This window comes from Macaca fascicularis, chromosome 10 (genome assembly GCF_037993035.2).
Source record: "Macaca fascicularis isolate 582-1 chromosome 10, T2T-MFA8v1.1".
NCBI lineage: Eukaryota > Metazoa > Chordata > Mammalia > Primates > Cercopithecidae > Macaca > Macaca fascicularis.
The window spans coordinates 19,336,814-19,357,990 of record NC_088384.1 but is presented as its reverse complement, the minus strand read 5'-3'; the positions used below and the strand labels follow the sequence as shown (position 1 = coordinate 19,357,990).

The window sequence follows — 21,177 nt, the reverse complement described above, 5'->3', positions numbered from 1 at the left end:
TACCACTACCAAGTATCTGGACTATTCTTCCAGACATTGAATGATTGAACACTTCTGGGCATTTACAAAGCATGAGTCTTCTTAAGCCTTTATCTGTACCTCATCGTTTTTAGCCCAATAGATCTTAGTAGGTCTATAGCATAGATCTACTAACATTCCCACATCTCAGAATAGGGAACTGAGGCACAGAGGGGTTCATTTCACTCTCCCACGTATGTGCAGATTCTAAGGAGGATTTGAACCCAGGCCATTCTTGGTGACTTGCATCTGCTGCTTTTCTATATTGTCTCATCTAAATAAAGGTATCTCCCTGCACAAACAGTCCGTTTTAAGTGCAATGAACCTTGCAAAATCCTCCTGGAACCCAAATCTAATTCAGGTAGAGTTGAAAAGCAGACGGTAAAAACTGGGATCAAAAGTTTCATCTGGGAATAAGTTTTTACTAATTTCTCTGCTGTCCTCTGCCAGCAACATGTCAAGCACTGTCTTTATTATAATACATTTCCTAGAATCTAAGAAGTCTGCTCTACCTTGCAGATTTGGCCGCCCGTCCCAAGCGCTGGACAACAAAAATAGGGAGACGGAACAAAATTTGGCCTGTAGGAAATAAAGGTAGTGTGGAAATTAAATCATTAAATTCACTTAAGCAAATCTTTCGACACCAAGGAGAATGGTCCAGTAGCAGCTCAGTCCATGCTTCAACCGCCCCCCTCCATACACTCCAGCCCCGGACCACATTCCCCAAGGTTCCTTGTGGGATTCCTCAGCAACACCAATGCACTGACCGTCACTCTATGTTCTTCTAGGCTCTGATGAAGATCGGCAGGTGCCTGCACGTGGTGGGGTGGAGAATATGAAATCAGAACTTGTAAGACGTATTTCTTTCTCTGGTAGAGAATTTTTTTTAAAATTTGTTTTTGTTTTTTCTGGGGCTTCTAGACTATCAAGTGAATATCATTTTTGACTGCCATCATGGATCAGGCTTTAGTTGGTCATGGACTCTAGCGACTGGTCACTAGAGGTTATGACCAAATGAGGCCTGATTGACGATGGCAGTCAAAGGACGGCATCACTTACAAATTGTTTGGTAGTCGGTGTCTTTCTCAGTAGCTACCTTTTCTCCCTGAAAAATAGTTTTGTATTTGCCAGCCAACAAGGACACTTGCTAAATATTCCCCAAATAAAACTCACTGCATTTTCCACAAACATCCTCTATACTTTCTTTCGGGGCCAGTTACCTGATACTGTTTTGTTTTTTTCTCTTATTGCAGAGAAAGTCGAATGCCCAGGCTAACCTCTGTACGTATTCTTTTTTTTTTTTTTAACAGCTTTATTTAAACGTAGTTGACATGCAAAGCAATGTACCCATTTAAAGTAGGTGATTCAGCGTTTTTAGATCTACTAACATTCCCACATCTCAGAATAGGGAACTGAGGCACAGAGGGGTTCATTTCACTTTCCCAGGTATGTGCAGATTCCAAGTAGCATTTGATCCCAGGCCATTCTTGGTGACTTGGATCTGTTGCTTTTCTATATTGTCTCATCTAAATAAAGGTATCTGCCTGCACATACAGTCCGTTTTAAGTGCAATGAACCTTGCAAAATCCTCCTAGAACCCAAATCTAATTCAGGTAGGGTTGAAAAGTCGACAGTAAAAACTGGGATCAAAAGTTTCATCTGGGAATAAGTTTTTACTAATTTCTCTGCTGTCCTCTGCCAGCAACAATGTCAAGCGCTGTCTTTATTATAATACATTTCCTAGAATCTATAAGAAGTCTGCTCTACCTTGCAGGTTTGGCCGCCCGTCCCAAGCGCTGGACACCAAAACTATGGAGACGGAACAAAATTTGGCCTGTAGGAAATAAAGGTAGTGTGGAAATTAAATCATTAAGTTCACTTAAGCAAATAATTCCAGTTTATTCATTCAGTGCCCCACATTAGAGAAACTCGGTAAATGCTGTGTCATGTTCTTCATTTATTTCATTTGTGCCAATTTATGCATTAAATCAATAGTGGGTGATACAACTACACAAGTAAAGTAACACTGACAACTTAGAGTTCAGTTCTTTTTTTTTAGTATTTTATTTTTTTGTGAAAAGTTCTCCTTTGTCGCCCAGGAGTGCACTGGTGCGATCACAGCTCACTGCAATCTTGACCTCCCCAGGTTCAGGTGATCCTTCCACTCAGCCTCCCAAGTAGCTGGCCATAAGTCACATGCCACTATAACAAGTTAATTATTATTATTATTATTATTATTATTATTATTATTGTAGAGAAGGGATTTCACCATTCTGCCCAGGCTGGGTTCACTTTTGACAGTAAAGGACATCTCAAATGTTTAGACATTTGCTTTCAGTTTGGTCAATTATGAATACAGCTATTAGAAACCTTCCTGTGTCTTGTTTGGAAACATAATTTTTAAAATGTAACTGAGGAAATACTTTGGATTATGATTACTTGCTTGTATGGTAAGACTATATTTTTCTTTGTTTTTGGTAGAATTTACCAGTGAAATCATCTGAATATAGTGTTTTAGTTTTTTGAAAAGATATTAATCTTTGATTGAATATCTAAAATTCTAAAATAAATATAGGCCTATTCAGATGATCTCTTTCTCCTGAGAAGACTTTTGGTCTTCTAAAATAGATTTTAAAAAGTAGCTCATTTCATCTACTGTATCCAATTGTGAGCACAGATGTGTTCAGAATATTCCTTTATTATTTACTAGTTTTTGATTTGACTCCTCTTAAACTAATATTATTAGTATACTGTGACTTCTTTCTTTCCTTTGTGGGTAGCCAAGGTAGAGGTTTATCAATGTTACTGATCTTTTCAAAGAACCGGCTTTTGGTTTTGTTGATATTTTCTGGATTTCCTGTTTTCTATTCCATTGTATTCTGCAATCATTATTTATTTATCATCTGTTCTATGTTACACTGCTGTTTTTCTCTCATTGCCCAAGGTGAAGCTTCATTTATGAATTAAGATTTTTCTCATTATTGACACAGCATCCTGAATGTAACTCATTGAATGTAATCTCATTAAAATGCACACTTAATAATTAAAATGGTAAAGATGTGTGCTTTACTACAACTTCAGCAATACAACAGGGTAGATGATAAACATGGTGGAAAGGTATGTAGATCCACAGAAGTTAAATGATCTTGTAACATTTCATAAAACTGGGGATTTGCCTGGACCTTCAAATGGGGAGGAGGTGTGATGAGATGCTGTCGCTGAACCATACAGTGCCTTTCTGTATTAAACTGTTCTGAAGGTGACTATTTCACATTGATGAGGTTGCCCTAGCTAGAAAGCCAAGGCTCTTTCAATTCTTTCTGCCCCTCTCCTCTGCCTGCCTTCGACACCAAGGAGAATGGTCCAGCAGCATCTCAGCCCATGCTTGTCAACCGCCCACTTGCATACACTCCAGGGTTCCTTGTGGGATTCCTCAGCAACACCAATGCACTGACCGTCACTCTGTGTTCTCCTAGATTCTGATGAACATCTTGAGGAATCTGCACAGAGCGGTGTGGAGGAGAACATGAGATCAGAACTTGTAAGACGCATTTCTTTCTCTGGAAGAGAGATTTTTTTTGTTTTTTCTGGGGTCACTAGAGGTTATGACCAACTGAGGCCTGATTGACGATGGCAGTCAAAGGACGGCATCACTTACAAACTGTTTGGTAGTGAGTGTATTTCTCAGTAGCTACCTTTTCTCCCGAAAAATAGTTTTGTATTTGCCAGCCAACATGGACACTTGCTAAATATTCCCAAAAAAAAAACCCACTGCATTTTCCACAAGCATCCTCTATGCTTTCTTTCGGGGCCAGTTACCTGATACTGTTTTGTTTTTTTCTCTTATTGCAGAGAAAGTCGAACGCCCAGGGTAACCTCTGTACGTATTTTTTTTTTTTAACAGCTTTATTTAAACGTAGTTGACATGCAAAACAATGTACCCATTTAAAGTAGGTGATTCAGCGTTTTTAGATCTACTAACATTCCCACATCTCAGAATAGGGAACTGAGGCACAGAGAGGTTCATTTCACTTTCCCAGGTATGTGCAGATTCTAAGTAGCATTTGAACCCAGGCCATTCTTGGTGACTTGGATCTGTTGCTTTTCTATATTGTCTCATCTAAATAAAGGTATCTGCCTGCACATACAGTCCGTTTTAAGTGCAATGAACCTTGCAAAATCCTCCCAGAACCCAAATCTAATGTAGAGTTGAAAAGCCGACGGTAAAAACTGGGATCAAAAGTTTCTTCTGGGAATAAGTTTTTACTAATTTCTCTGCTGTCCTCTGCCAGCAACAATGTCAAGCGCTGTCTTTATTATAATACATTTCCTAGAATCTATAAGAAGTCTGCTCTACCTTGCAGGTTTGGCCGCCCGTCCCAAGCGCTGGACACCAAAACTATGGAGACGGAACAAAATTTGGCCTGTAGGAAATAAAGGTAGTGTGGAAATTAAATCATTAAGTTCACTTAAGCAAATAATTCCAGTTTATTCATTCAGTGCCCCACATTAGAGAAACTCGGTAAATGCTGTGTCATGTTTTTCATTTACTTCATTTGTGCCAATTTATGCATTAAATCAATGATGGGTGACACAATTACACAAGTAAAGTAACACTGACAACTTAGAGTTCAGTTCTTTCTTTCAGTATTTTATTTTTTTGTGAAAAGGTCTCCTTTGTCGCCCAGGAGTGCACTGGTGCGATCACAGCTCACTGCGATCTTGACCTCCCCAGGTTCAGGTGATCCTTCCACTCAGCCTCCCAAGTAGCTGGCCATAAGTCACATGCCACTATAACAAGTTAATTATTATTATTATTATTATTATTGTAGAGAAGGGATTTCACCATTCTGCCCAGGCTGGGTTCACTTTTGATAGTAAAGGACATCTCAAACGTTTAGACATTTGCTTTCAGTTTGGTCAATTATGAATACAGCTATTAGAAACCTTCCTGTGTCTTGTTTGGAAACATAATTTTTAAAATGTAACTGAGGAAATACTTTGGATTATGATTACTTGCTTGTATGGTAAGACTATATTTTTCTTTGTAAGGATTCGGCAGAATTTACCAGTGAAATCATCTGAACACAGTGTTTTAGTTTTCTGAAAGGATATTAATCATTGATTCAATTTCTAAAATAAATATAGGCCTATTCAGATGATCTATTTCTCCTGAGAAGACTTTTCATCTTCTACAATAGATTTAAAAAATTAGCTCATTTCATCTACTGTATCCAATTGTGAGATAGATGTGTTCAGAATATTCCTTTATTATTTACTAGTTTTTGATTTGACTCCTCTTAAACTAATATTATTAGTATACTGTGACTTCTTTCTTTCCTTTGTGGGTAGCCAAGGTAGAGGTTTATCAATGTTACTGATCTTTTCAAAGAACCGGCTTTCGATTTTGTTGATATTTTCTGGATTTCCTGTTTTGTATTCCATTGTATTCTGCAATCATTATTTATTTATCATCTGTTCTATGTTACACAGCTGTTTTTCTCTCATTGCCCAAGGTGAAGCTTCGATTATGAATTAAGATTTTTCTCATTATTGACACAGCATCCTGATTGTAACTCATTGAATGTAATCTCATTAAAATGCACACTTAATTAAAATGATAACTATGTATGCTTTACTAAAACTTGAAAAACACAACAGAGTAGATGATAAACGTAGTGGCAGGGTATATGTAGATCCAAAGGAGTTAAATGATCTTGTAACATTTCAAAAAACTGGGGATTTGCCTGGACCTTCAAATGGGGAGGAGGTGTGATGAGATGCTGTCGCTGAACCATACAGTGCCTTTCTGTATTAAACTGTTCTGAAGGTGACTATTTCACATTGATGAGGTTGCCCTAGCTAGAAAGCCAAGGCTCTTTCCATCTTTCTGCCCCTCTCCTTTGCCTGCCTTCGACACCAAGGAGAATGGTCCAGCAGCATCTCAGCCCATGCTTGTCAACCGCCCACTTGCATACACTCCATACACCCCAGGGTTCCTTGTGGGATTCCTCAGCAACACCAATGCACTGACCGTCACTCTGTGTTCTCCTAGATTTCGATGAAGATCTGCAGGAATCTGCACAGAGCGGTGTGGAGGAGAACATGAGATCAGAACTTGTAAGACGCATTTCTTTCTCTGGAAGAGAAATTTTATTTTGTTTTTTCTGGGGTCACTAGAGGTTATGACCAACTGAGGCCTGATTGACAGTGGCAGTCAAAGGATGGCATCAGTTACAAATTGTTTGGTAGTGAGTGTATTTCTCAGTAGCACCTTTTCTCCCGGAAAAATAGTTTTGTATTTGCCAGCCAACATGGACACTTGCTAAATATTCCCCCCAAAAAAACCCACTGCATTTTCCACAAGCATCCTCTATGCTTTCTTTCGGGGCCAGTTACCTGATCACTGTTTTGTTGTTTTTTTTTCTCTTATTGCAGAGAAAGTCGAACGCCCAGTGTCAGCTCTGTACGTATTCTTTTTTTTTAACAGCTTTATTTAAACGTAGTTGACATGCAAAACAATGTACCCATTTAAAGTAGGTGATTCAGCGTTTTTAGATCTACTAACATTCCCACATCTCAGAATAGGGAACTGAGGCACAGAGGGGTTCATTTCACTCTCCCAGGTATGTGCAGATTCTAAGTAGCATTTGATCCCAGGCCATTCTTGGTGACTTGGATCTGCTGCTTTTCTATATTGTCTCATCTAAATAAAGGTATCTCCCTGCACAAACAGTCCGTTTTAAGTGCAATGAACCTTGCAAAATTCTCCCAGAACCCAAATCTAATGTAGAGTTGAAAAGCCGACGGTAAAAACTGGGATCAAAAGTTTCATCTGGGAATAAGTTTTTACTAATTTCTCTGCTGTCCTCTGCCAGCAACAATGTCAAGCGCTGTCTTTATTATAATACATTTCCTAGAATCTATAGGAAGTCTGCTCTACCTTGCAGGTTTGGCCGCCCGTCCCAAGCGCTGGACACCAAAACTATGGAGATGGAACAAAATTTGGCGTTTCGGAAATAAAGGTAGTGTGGAAATTAAATCATTAAGTTCACTTAAGCAAATAATTCCAGTTTATTCATTCAGTGCCCCATATTAGAGAAACTCAGTAAATGCTGTGTTATGTTCTTCATTTACTTCCTTTGTGCCAATTTATGCATTAAATCAATGATGGGTGACACAATTACACAAGTAAAGTAACATTGACAACTTAGAGTTCAGTTCTTTCTTTCAGTATTTTATTTTTTTGTGAAAAGGTCTCCTTTGTCGCCCAGGAGTGCACTGGTGCGATCACAGCTCACTGCGATCTTGACCTCCCCAGGTTCAGGTGATCCTTCCACTCAGCCTCCCAAGTAGCTGGCCATAAGTCACATGCCACTATAACAAGTTAATTATTATTATTATTATTATTGTTATTGTAGAGAAGGGATTTCACCATTCTGCCCAGGCTGGGTTCACTTTTGACAGTAAAGGACATCTCAAATGTTTAGACATTTGCTTTCAGTTTGGTCAATTATGAATACAGCTATTAGAAACCTTCCTGTGTCTTGTTTGGAAACATAATTTTTAAAATGTAACTGAGGAAATACTTCGGATTATGATTACTTGCTTGTATGGTAAGACTATATTTTTCTTTGTAAGAATTTTGGTAGAATTTACCAGTGAAATCATCTGAATATAGTGTTTTAGTTTTTTGAAAAGATATTAATCATTGATTGAATATCTAAAATTCTAAAATAAATATAGGCCTATTCAGATGATCTCTTTCTCCTGAGAAGACTTTTGGTCTTCTAAAATAGATTTTAAAAAGTAGCTCATTTCATCTACTGTATCCAATTGTGAGCACAGATGTGTTCAGAATATTCCTTTATTATTTACTAGTTTTTGATTTGACTCCTCTTAAACTAATATTATTAGTATACTGTGACTTCTTTCTTTCCTTTGTGGATAGCCAAGGTAGAGGTTTATCAATGTTACTGATCTTTTCAAAGAACTGGCTTTTGGTTTTGTTGATTTTCTCTGGATTTCCTGTTTTCTATTCCATTGTATTCGGCAATCATTATTTATTTATCATCTGTTCTATGTTACACTGCTGTTTTTCTCTCATTGCCTAAGGTGAAGCTTAGATTATAATTTATGAATTGATTTTTCTGATTATTGACACAGTATCCTGAATGTAACTCATTGAATGTAATCTCATTAAAATGCACACTTAATAATTAAAATGGTAGATGTGTGCTTTACTACAACTTCAACAATACAACAGGGTAGATGATAAACATGGTAGAAGGGTATGTAGATCCACAGAAGTTAAATGATCTTGTAACATTTCATAAAACTGAGGATTTGCCTGGACCTTCAAATGGGGAGGAGGTGTGATGAGATGCTGTCGCTGAACCATACAGTGCCTTTCTGTATTAAACTGTTCTGAAGGTGACTATTTCACATTGATGAGGTTGCCCTAGCTTGAAAGCCAAGGCTCTTTCAATTCTTTCTGCCCCTCTCCTCTGCCTGCCTTCGACACCAAGGAGAATGGTCCAGTAGCATCTCAGCCCATGCTTGTCAACCGCCCACTTGCATACACTCCATACACCCCAGGGTTCCTTGTGGGATTCCTCAGCAACACCAATGCACTGACCGTCACTCTGTGTTCTCCTAGGTTCTGTTGAACATCTGCAGGCGTTCCCACATGGCGGTGTGGAGGAGAATACGGGATCAGAACTTGTAAGACGTATTTCTTTCTCTGGAAGAGAAATTGTTTTTGTTTTTTTCTGGGGCTTCTAGACTATCAAGTGAATATCATATTTGACTGCCATCATGAATCAGGCCTCAGTTGGTCGTGGACTTTAGCGACCAGTCACTGGAGGTTATGACCAACTGAGGCCTGATTGATGATGGCAGTCAAAGGATGGCACCACTTACAAACTGTCTGGTAGTGAGTATGTTTCTCAGTAGCAACCTTTTCCTCTTGAAAAATAATTTTGTATTTGTCAGCCAACATGGACACTTGCTATATATAACCAAAAAAACCCCCCGGCATTTTCCACAAGCATTCTCTATGCTTTATTTGGGGGCCAGTGACTTGATCACTGCTTGACGTCCGGTTTTTTATTTTAGCAAGTGAATAAAAGGCCTTTGCCAACAGAACCCAGCATCATCTGATCCTCATGGTGTTTCTTTTTCTTTTCTCTTTTTGCAGGATTTATCTACAGCTGAGTATGACAACCGTACGTATTTAAAAAAAAAAAAAAAAAAAACAAAACAGCTTTGTTTAGATGTAGTTGACATGCAAAACAATTCACCCATTTAAAGTAGGTGATTCAGCGTTTTTACTATATTTACACGGTTGTGCAACCATTGTTACAATCTCATCTTAGAACCTCTTTATTACCCCTCAAAGAAATCCCACTAGTAGTCACTCCTCTGTCTTTCCCAACCCTTACGGTGACTATTTCACATTGATGAGGTTGTCCTAGCTAGAAAGCCTAGGATCTTTCATTTCTTACTGCCCCTCTCCTTTGCCTGCCTTCGACACCAAGGAGAATGGTCCAGCAGCAGCTCAGTCCATGCTTGTCAACCACCCCCCTCCATACACTGCAGCCCTGGTCCACAGCCCCCAAGGCTCCTTGTGGGATTCCTCAGCAACACCAATGCACTGACTGTCACTCTGTGTTCTCCTAGGTCCTGTTGAAGAGCTGCAGGAGCCTGCCCATGGCAGCGTGGAGGATATGAAATCAGAACTTGTAAGACGTATTTCTTTCTCTGGAAGAGAAATGTTTTTTTGTTTTGGTTTTTGTTTTTTCTGTGGCTTCTAGACTATCAAATGAATATCATTTTTGACTGCCATCATGGATCAGGCCTCAGTTGGTCATGGAGTCTAGCGACCAGTCACTGGAGTTTATGACCAACTGAGGCCTAACTGACCATGGCAGTCGAAGGATGGCACCACTTACAAACTGTCTGGTAGTGAGTATGTTTCTCAGTAGCAACCTTTTCTCCTTGAAAGACAATTTTGTATTTGCCAGCCAACATGGACACTTGCTATATATTCCCAAAAAACCCCCCGGCATTTTCCACAAGCATTCTCTATGCTTTATTTGGCAGCCAGTGACTTGATCACTGCTTGACGTCCGGTTTTTTATTTCAGCAAGTGAATAAAAGGCCTTTGCCAACAGAATCCAGCATCATCTGATCCTCATGGTGTTTCTTTTTCTTTTCTCTTTTTGCAGGAATTATCTACAGCTGAGTATGACGACCGTACGTATTTAAAAACAAAAAACCAGCTTTGTTTAGATGTAGTTGACATGCAAAATAATTCACCCATTTAAAGTAGGTGATTCAGCGTTTTTACTATATTTACACAGTTGTGCAACTATTGTTATAATCTCATCTTAGAACCTCTTTATTACCCCTCAAAGAAACCCCACTAGTAGTCACTCCTCTGTCTTTCCCAACTCTTAAGATGACTATTTCACATTGATGAGGTTGCCCTAGCTAGAAAGCCTAGGATCTTTCATTTCTTACTGCCCCTCTCCTTTGCCTTCCTTCAACACCAAGGAGAATGGTCCAGCAGCAGCTCAGTCCATGCTTGTCAACCACCCCCCTCCATACACTCCAGCCCTGGTCCACATCCCCCAAGGCTCCTTGTGGGATTCCTCAGCAACACCAATGCACTGACCGTCACTCTGTGTTCTCCTAGTTTCTGATGAAGATCTGAAGGAGCCTGCATATGGTGGCGTGGAGGATATGAAATCAGAACTTGTAAGACGTATTTCTTTCTCTGGAAGAGAAATGTTTTTTTTGTTTTGTTTTTTGTTTTTTCTGGGGCTTCTAGACTATCAAGTGAATATTATTTTTGACTGCCATCATGGATCAGGCTTCAGTTGGTCATGGACTCTAGTGACTGGTCACTAGAGGTTATGACCAACTGAGGCCTGATTGACGATGGCAGTCAAAGGACCGCATCACTTACAAACTGTTTGGTAGTGAGTGTCTTTCTCAGTAGCAACTTTTCTCCCTGAAAAATAGTTTTGTATTTGCCAGCCAACATGGACACTTGCTAAATATTTCAAAAAAAAAAAAACCCATTGCGTTTTCCACGAGCATCCTCTATGCTTTCTTTCGGGGCCAGTGACCTGATTACTGTTTTGTTTTGTTTTTTTTCTCTTATTGCAGAGCACTTCGAAAACCCAGTCTCAACTCTGTACGTATTCTTTTTTTTTTTTTTAACAGCTTTATTTAAACGTAGTTGACGTGCAAAACAATTTACTCATTTAAATTAGGTGATTCAGCGTTTCTACTATATTTACACGGTTGTGCAACCATTGTTACAATCTCATCTGAGAACCTCTTTATTCCCCCTCAAAGAAACCCCACTAGTAGTCACTCCTCTGTCTTTCCCAACTCCCACACCCCTGGATCTAGGCAGCCTCGAATCTACTTCCTGTTTCTATAGTACAGTGGCTTTCTGTATTAACCGGTTCTTAAGGTGACTATTTCACATTGATGAGGTTGCCCTAGGTAGAAAGCCAAGGCTCTTTCATTTCTTTCTGCCCCTCTCCTTTGCCTTCCTTCAACACCAAGGAGAATGGTCCAGCAGCAGCAGCTCAGTCCATGTTAGTCAACGGCCCACCTCCATATACTCCAGCCCCGGTCCACAGCCCCCAAGGCTCCTTGTGAGATTCCTCAGCAGCACCAATTCACTGACTGTCACTCTATCTTCTCCTAGATTTGGTCGAAGATCTCAGTGAGGGTCCATCTGGTGGTCTTGAAGATCTCATGACATGGGAGATGGTAAGATGCATTTCTTTGTCTGAAGAAATGTTTCTCCTGGTTCCTCTTGCCTTATTAATGAAATGAAGATACAAAAATCTGACCAAGTACATTATAGAAGACAAATGCAATTTTTTTGTTGGCTGGAATATCAAGGGAATACCATATTTGATGGCTGTCGTCCATCAGGTCTTAGTTGATCATGGACTCTAGTGACTGGTCACTGGAGTTTATGACCAACTGAGTCCTGTTGGATGATGGTGGTCAAAAATGACAGCATCACTTACAAACTATCTTGTAGTGAGCATATTTCTCAGTAGCAACTTTTGCTTCTTGAAAAATATTTTGTATTTGCCAGCCAACATGGACTTGCTAAATATTCCATGAAAACCCATTGCCTTTTCCACAAGCATCGTCTATGCTTCCTTCACGGGGCCAGTGACTTGATCACTGTTTGACATGTTGTTTTGTAATGTCACCAAGTGAATAAAAGATCTGTGCTGGCCGGGCGTGGTGGCTCATGCCTGCAATCCCAGCACTTTGGGAGGCTGAGGCAGGCGGATCACAAGATCAGGAGATTGAGACCATCCTGGCTAACACGGTGAAACCCCGTCTCTACTAAAAATACAAAAAATTAGCTAGGTGTGGTGGCGGGCACCTGTAGTCCCAGCTACTCGGGAGGCTGAGGCAGGAGAATGGCATGAACCCGGGACGTGGAGCTTGCAGTGAGCCAAGAGCGCGCCACTGCACTCCAGCCTGGGCGACAGAGCGAGACTCCGTCAAAAAAAATAAAAGATCTGTGCCAACAGGACTCCATGTGATCTGATCCTCATAGTGTTTTCCTTTCTCCTATTGCAGGCAAAGGAGAGACGCCAAGCTTACCTCTGTAAGTGTGTGTGTGTGTGTGTGTGTGTGTGTGTATTTTGTTTGTTTTTTATTTGAGACGAAGCCTTGTTCTTTTCCCCTAGGCTGGGCTGAGATGGCAGAATCTCGGCTCAAGAAATCCCCCAGCTCCCAGGTTCGAGGACTTCTCCGGCTTCCGCGTCCCAAGTAGCTGGGATCAGGGACGCCTGCCACCACCCCCAGCTACCATCATTTTATGAATGCATATTTCCATCTGGGTGAAAAAAAACATCGCAAACCCCTTTCTCTTCCTACTGAGCACCTGTGAACAGTGACCTGCAGTTTGTGGCTGTAGCCAGTCCTCAGGGAGCCTGGTGTTCTTACATTTCATTCTGAGGCTCACATTCTCAGTCACCCTGCAGGAGAACACCCGCCCCATCCTGGGTCATTACAGGGTGTGCCCATCCATCTGCTGCATCTGAGGAGCTGGGTCCAGCTTCTACGGTGAATCCATATATTTCTGTGTTTCCTGGATAAGGAAGAGGAAAGGAGCTGAGCTGGGGGAGGAAGAAGAGGTAATATTAACTGACTCCTTATTTTGTACCAGGCACTGTACTAGTTACATATCCTTTTATCTCATGTAATTCTTACCAAACAGTAAGGGGGTTGGGAGTGATAGGGACAATACTGTTACCTCCATTTTAGGGTGAGAAAATGAAGGCTCAGAAAGGTTAAATAACTTGCTCCAGGTCACTCAGTTGCTAAGAGCCAGGTTATGAAACAGAAGCTTTATATTAGATGGGTTCAAATTTATTTTCAATTTCCCTGCTCCATTCTGAATATGCATTGGCATTTACCCTTGGGCTATGTAGGACAAGTGCTTTGTCACCAAAACACCTATTGTGAACTCTTTCTGCCCTAGTATGATTCATGCATTTTATCTTCTTCAAACTAAAAACCTTTAAGAGTCAGGAACCTGCCATGCAGACTCTCAACTTAAACCTCAGCCACTTTTACCCTAAAATTCAGACTTGTGTAGACATCTCTAGAAGACTTGGTGGACTAATCTTTAAGAGTTCGTTTGCATGAGGGAGGAAGGGGAGCCCAAATTTGGACAAAGTCCGTTTCTGAGAGTTCCTCCAGCCCAGTCTGAGTGGTAGAAATCAGGAACTGAAAATAAATCTGAAAGTTGTTTGAAATCATGGTAAGACATGGGGAACATAATATACTGGGGGCTTGTGTTATAAATGAGGCTATTTTTCTATTTTTAGTATTTTGTATTTTTAGTAGAGATGGAGTTTCACCATGTTGGCCAGGCTGGTCTCGAGCTCCTGATCTCAAGTGATCCCCCCCACCTCAGCCTCCAAAAGTGCTGGGATTACAGGCGTGAGCTACCGCGCCCAGCCCACTGTAAGTGTGTATATATATGGGCTTAGAGGCGTGAGCTACCGCGCCCAGCCCACTGTAAGTGTGTATATATATAATAGAAATAGAATACATATGGCTGGGCACGGTGGCTCACGCCTGTAATCCCAGCACTTTGGGAGGCCGAGGCGGGTGGATCACGAGGTCAGGAGATTGAGACCATCCTAGCTAACACAGTGAAACTCCGTTTCTACTAAAAATACAAAAAATTAGCCGGGCGTGGTGGCGGGCGCCTGTGGTCCCAGCTACTCCGGAAGCTTAGGCAGGAGAAAGGTATGAACCCAGGAGGCAGAGCTTGCAGTGAGCCAAGATCGCGCCACTGCACTCCAGCCTGGGAGACAGAAGGAGACTCTGTCTCAAAAAATATATTTATATATGATATAGTATATAACATTATATATGCTATATAATATATTGTATATATACTATATAATATAAATGTATAATATATATATTACATATAATACAAATATATAATATATATTATATTATATATAATATAAACACATTTCTGGCCCAGAAATGTGTTTCAACTAGACGTAGCCCCCCAGTTCTTGGCCAGGGCAGTGACAGCGCTCCCGAGTAGCAGGGGAGGTGGGGAGAGACATGAGATCCAGCACAGGGTGAGCTCAGCAAAGGGGTGGGGACTGACCCTAGAGTTCAGGTCATCCTCGCAACTCTTCTGTGGAATCCGCAACACCTCAGTTTCCACTTACTTTGGAGGTAGTTTAACATCGTCAGTATCACGCTCGGAGTCTTCCCGCAGATGGAAGAGGAACCCTGGCCATGGGTGTTTACTGCCAGGGCAGTGACTGTCTCTTCCTCGTTTGTCCTTATCCCAGAGCTCAGTCCTGGGGGAGACATGTTAGGCCCCATGGATGTTTTAATGAACACACCCCCTAGGATGAGCTCTAGGTCGCCCCCAGGCTGGGATCTAGTGCAGGTGTGGAAGGGTTTTCTTCTCAGCCTGTTGAGCCCCACACTCATCCTGGAGCCTGCCCAGCTTCTGAGTCAGGGTCGCTGGAGATGAGGGTGAGCTCCTGAGGACGGCGAGATGCCCCTACCCCTCTGCTCCTGCTGCTCTGATCTTGTCTCAACAGGGCGTGCAGAGCCATGCTCGTCCACTGGGTGCAAGAGCGCCCCCTGCTGGAATCCATCTGGACCTGGATATTGTCCTCATGATCATATCCCCAGCCCCACAGAGTGACTGACCCTTGTGCAGATGCCCAGGAAGTAACCTTAAATGTAGGCTAGAATCAGAGCAGCAAATGATTCTGCAAAAAAACAAACAAACGAGAAACTCCAGGATAAGGGAGTCGTATCTTCCTCATGTCTGGATCTCTGGAACTGTCCCGTCTAGTGTGGTTCTCAGTCATATATGTGCCTCTTCATGGTTAAATAAATTTAAATATATACAATTAAAAATTCAGAACCTCATCACAACAGCCACCATGCAATGGCCCAGCAGCCACATGTTTATACAGCTCGACTTTTCCTTCTTTCTACCCTTTGATGAGAACATGATCTTCAGGCTGGCGCTGGTTTACCGGAAATTCTAGGGGTGGTACATGTGCTAAAAGACTTTTAGTTTTGAGGGAAAGGAAAGTGAAAGATCAAATCAAGTATATAATTTTTAAGAAATGGACCTTTTGTTTTAAATGTGGGGACATCAGCAGTGAACTTTATAGTCCTTGGTGCATTCTTACCGAGAAATTTCCTTTAGCATCGATTTTTGTTAGTTTTTAAGACCAAAGAAATCCAAACACCATTTTATATTTGACAATGCTTCCTGTATGTTTATACCAGATAAGCTAGATTTCACCTTTATATTAGTGTTATTAATGTTCCACTTAGTTTTAATAAAACTTTGTAAACATATTTATTCAATTTTTAATGTCTGACCATAAGATAAGATTTTTATAGACTTTTTTAACCTTTTATAATTTTTGTCAAAGAGCAGGCTAGTGCTTTCAGAAAAACCCGTTGTATTTTTCTTTTAATGTCCAGTTCACAGAAAAACTGGATGATACCCCTTTAACTGTAGCCAATATGTTTACACACAGAATTTTCCTTACAATTAATGTTTCAAAACTTGCTTAAACCTTCAAAACAATTTTTAACCTTTTAATGTAAGTAAAAATAAACATTCTTCTGCCTCCTTATAATCCTTTTACCAAAGGCATATGTTACTTTCCTTATACACTTTGCACATAAACTGTTTCTTCAATAGTTTTACATTCAGGAGGATTAATTAATTTAAATTATACATCATTTCTTTCATAAATTTTTCTGACACTTTTTTTATGACTTTCACAGACAATTCTTCGACATGCCTCATATAACATATGGAAAACAGAATTTTCCATATAACATTCCTTTTTATATAAACTCTGCCCCCCCTTTGTTGTTGTTGTTGTTGTTGTTTTCAAAGATGATAACCATTCTTTTGCAAAGCAGACTTCCTTCATATCTGTGGACTAGACTGTCTAAGGCCACGGATTAGAAGTTACTATAATACATGTTACATTGTTAACTTTTAGCAAACTTTACTTTTGTTGAAAACTTTTAAGTGTGGGATTTCAATTATCCTTTGTATTAACAAGACTTTGTTTAGTCCAAATTAACTTAGAATTAGTGTAGATGGCTTTATTCTGTAAGTACTTTAAGGCTTGGCTAAGTGCAAACAGCTCACAGATTTGAGCAGACCAATTATTGGGCAATTTTTCTAACTCTGCTTCTACAAGAGTTTCACTGAATTACAGAATACCCATTGTGGGTTTTTTTCCCTCAGTCACCTGGGAGAAACTATCAATCATCCTGTCCTGAAGGGAGTTCTTCCTAGGTCTGGTCGGACCTTTGTATGGCAATTAAGATTTAAATCCCCCGTTAGGAAATCTGCTGGGTTAAGAGCATTTTCAGGGGTTTATGTTAAATCATCTTTTTCTAACAGAATAGCCCTATACTTGAAGATTTTTGAGTTAGTAAGCTACCTTTTTTCTTTTTTTTTCTTTTCTTTTTTTTTCTTTTTAACTTAGGATACTTCTTAACTGGTGAGGTGTGCTCACAATTAGGTTTCCTCTAAATTTATTTTTCTACTTTCTTCTGTTAGCAAAGCAGTTGCCGCTACAGACTGAATGCATTTGAACCATCTGTGGGATACTGGGTTCAAGGAATTCACACCAAATCAGAATCAAAACCAAAACCAAAGTGCCGATAAAGGCACGCCATGGGTGATCAGGCCACACGTCAACCGAAATGGAGTGGGCAAGTTCCCAAGACTGGTCCTGTCAAGCAATTCAAACCAAGTCAAAATCAAAACCCAAATCAGGCCGGGCGTGGTGGCTCAAGCCTGTAATCCCAGCACTTTGGGAGGCCGAGACGGGCGGATCATGAGGTCAGGAGATCGAGACCATCCTGGCGAACCCAGTGAAACCCCGTCTCTACTAAAAAAACACAAAAAACTAGCCGGGCGAGGTGGCGGGCGCCTGTAGTCCCAGCTACTCGGGAGGCTGAGGCAGGAGAATGGTGTGAACCCGGGAGGTGGAGCTTGCAGTGAGCTGAGATCTGGCCACTGCACTCCAGCCTGGGCAACAGAGCGAGACTCCGTCTCAAAAAAAAACAAAAACAAAAACCAAAAAAAAAAAAACCCAAAAGTGCCGATAAAGGCATGCTATGGGTGATCGGGCCACGCTTCCACTCAAATGGAGTGGGCAAGTTCCCAAGACCGGTCCTACTGTATTCCAGATATCTGGACTCCAAGAGCCGGTTCCTTCCCGGTGTTCAACCAGTGTGTTGATTCTCCGCGGGGGCCTGCAGTGTACTGCTCTGACGAGGCATTCCACCAGGGCAAATGCCTGCCCAGGAGCATGCTCAGGATCCACGTAGCTCAAGCTGGCCGGAGTCCCCTGCAGGGATGCTCCACAGGACAGGCCTAAGCCGCCTAAGGGGCTGCCTTACTGCCCGGTCAGGGAACCAAGAAATGTAGCAGGATGAGCCACAGACAAAAGTCTTCAGGCACCAGGTTAAAGAAGGAAGAGGCTTTATTCAGCCAGGAGGTCGACAGTCTTCTGTCTCAAGAACAGAACTGAGCTCTCCAAAGACTTCATTCAGCCAGGAGCATCGATAGACTTGCATCTCAAGAACAGAACCGAGCTCTCCAAAGACTTCATTCGGCCAGGAGCGTCGATAGACTTGCGTCTCAAGAACAGAACCGAGCTCCCTGAAGAAAGAGTTCCTGGCCCTTTTAAGGGTTTACAACTCTAAGGCGTCCACGTGACAGGGTCGTGATAGGCTGAGCAAGCTTGGGGTACATGACCAGGTGGGTACGTGATCTACAGATAGCACAAGTGATTAGGGTGGGGGTTAATCTTTAGCCCACAGGCCTGGCCAATGGCCCCGATCAGTCTGTTATTTTTCAGTTTTTACTTCCTCCTTTTCTTTGGAGAGAGGAGACAGTAAGAGGAATGGCCTCTGTCCTCATTCTGGGCCATCTTTCTCCTGCTTCATGCCTGAAGCTACCCATTAACCCCAAGTGGACCGGTTCCTTGAAGTGGGAAGCGGCATTTAGAGATCACACTCGGGCTGCTACTCGCACAGCCCTTTTGAGTCAGACACCCCAAACACACCCAAAATGGACACGAGACCCTGAGAGGGCGATAGGAGCTTGCTTCCAACTTCTCCCTGGAGGTTGAGGCTGGACTTTCTTACACCTGGCGAGACCCATCCCAAACTAAGACACCACCAGGGAGGATGGAAGGGCGACCCCTGGAGCTGTGTTGTGGTCAGATTGGACCTTCCCATGGCTGCTGAGACTCTGGAACAAGCTGTCCCTTCTCTGGGGCAGTGGGGACACCTGAGGATGCCTCCCTGCTCTTACTTTGTGGTCACAGCAAGAGATCAGGGTTACAACTAGCCTGTAGTGTAGAGAATTCCTGTCCCTTTCCATGCCACTTCCCTTCTTAGGGAAGCAAACGCCCTCCCAGGAGCCCATTCCCATTCCTGGGCCACAGTTAAAGGGAAAACCTGATCCAGACACGAACTTCCTTGGGCCTCTGCATTTCCAGATGTCCTGTCATTGCGTGTGTGGGGCTGACTGTCTCATCTCAGCTTGAGAAGGGCAGGCAGGGGTGTGGACACTCTGCTGAGCAAATGCCCGCCGGAGTCAGTGGTTCCGATTTCCTGAATCACAGTGGCAGGTGGGGGCTGGGGAGGGGGGCACAGGGAGTTCTAGGGAGTAGTTTTTGTATGAGCCTATGTCACAGTGTTTTATATTTAGCAGAGACCCATCTGACCATCCTAAAGAAAGGTGCAACAGAAACTCACTTCACAGGGCCTTCATGATAACTGAATGAGACAACATACTTAAGTATCTGGTCCTTGATATCTGAGAGATACTGAGTAATGAAAATGATCCTTTCTCCCTCTCTGATACTTAACGTGGCCCCTTACCTTGGGCTGCTGGTTCTGGAGGGTCGCAGGGAAGCAGGATGGTTCACGCTGCTTTCACCACAAGCTCTGGCACCCAGTAAGAACCAGCACGGCATGCATGGAGCACACACCATACACCAGGCTTGTGCTAAGAACCTTACATACTTGATCTCATTTAACTGCCCTTAGAAGTCAGGGGATGATCCCCATTTCACAGAATACTGAGGTTCATAAATGTCAAATAACCTGCCTGGAGGAGCCAGGTCCGAGAACAAGGTCCGTGCTCATAGCCACGTGGTACCCGTGGTCCCAGAGTTACAGGCCTTCTGAAGACGTGAAATTTGGTTAGAGATCAATTTTCTGTCTCTGGAATCATCATATCCCCTCTCAATTCTTATGTGTTTACAGGCAAGGACGTGTCAACGTAGAGACCTAGGAGGACAAAGTGAACTTCCTGAGCCCCAACAGGCAGGAGTCCTGCCAAAGCCAAAATGTATCACCTTGGAAGATGATGCCCCAGGAAGAATGGGGAGGAGGGAGGAGGAAAAACCGCTGATGAGGCTGACTCACTCTTTGGGGCCCGTCGTATCAGCAAAGCCAGCTCTTTTGAGATGGAGGAACAAAGATGTTTCTCCTCTGTGAGGAGGTGACAGTGGTGTTCTGGGTGAAGGACAGCAGCTTTGTCCTGGAAGGAATCTGACTTGAAAGGAGGCCCAGTTGTCCAGCAGGCGCCTGCTCCCTTTCTGCTCTGGCTTCCAAAGGGCTCTCTGCAGAGCTCATTCCCAGAGCTGCTGGCAGGAGGTCCTTGCTGGGGGGCAATCCATGGGGACATCTGGAGCAGTGGGAGCCTATCTTGGGACCCGGATGGCAGCTGCTTCACCTCAGCACCCGGACTATGAGGCACAAGGCTGGGCACCACGAGGCCATGAGTGAAAGCAGCCTGGATTTGGATTTCAGAAGAACTGGGCTTGAGTCCTAGTTCTGCCACAAACCATGTGACTCTTACGCAGTCACTTTATGTTTTTATTTCCTTGGCAGTAAAACTGTCCTTACCTACAATATGGGAATTGTAAGGAACTACTGAGAAAACAAATCTCAAAATGTTCTGTGCAGACTCTCAAATACTGTGCAAATATTAAACTGTTGTAAAATCCAGTCTCTGCCTTTGAGATTTTACAATCTGGTGAGCAGGTAAACACAAGCACACATAACAAGACAACAGTCTCCATTTATTGCTGGGTGATGGGAACAGAAAGCAAATGCTTTGAGTTTGGGATAGTGGGCTGGGGTGATGAGGGAAGGCAGGAACGCGGGGAAGGCAGACCGTGATTTTTTTTTTTTTTTTTTTTTTTGAGAGGGAGTCTTGCTCTGTTGCCCAGGTTGGGGTGCGGTGGCGTGATCTCGCCTCACTGCAACCTCTGCCTCCCGGGTTCCAGCAATTCTCTGTCTCAGCCTCCTGAGCAGCTGAAATTACATGTGCCTGCCACCACGCCCGGCTTATTTTTGTATTTTTAGTAGAGATGGGGTTTCACCATCTTGGCCAGGTGGTCTTGAACTCCTGACCTCATGATCCACCCGCCTCGGCCTCCCAAAGTGCTAGGATTACACGTGTGAGCCACCGTGCCTGGCCTTGAATGGGTTTTTAAAGATTTGGGTAGACAAGCTGGGTCACTGGGTGCTCCCACAGAGGAA

At 42.4% G+C, this 21,177-nt stretch overlaps 1 long non-coding RNA gene and 1 other non-coding gene across 2 annotated transcripts; both read left to right on the top strand.

The window, feature by feature from the left end:
- Positions 1-500: 500 nt before the first annotated feature.
- On the top strand, positions 501-1,870 carry LOC102143624 (uncharacterized). The gene is made up of 4 exons (XR_010578222.2): positions 501-612; positions 807-868; positions 1,272-1,299; positions 1,793-1,870. It is a non-coding gene; the product is annotated as an uncharacterized protein (transcript).
- A 10,777-nt stretch (positions 1,871-12,647) lies between these two features.
- LOC123567310 (uncharacterized) lies at positions 12,648-18,366 on the top strand. The gene is made up of 3 exons (XR_010578221.1): positions 12,648-12,676; positions 12,759-13,208; positions 17,168-18,366. It is a non-coding gene; the product is annotated as an uncharacterized lncRNA (long non-coding RNA).
- The last annotated feature ends 2,811 nt before the right edge of the window (positions 18,367-21,177 follow it).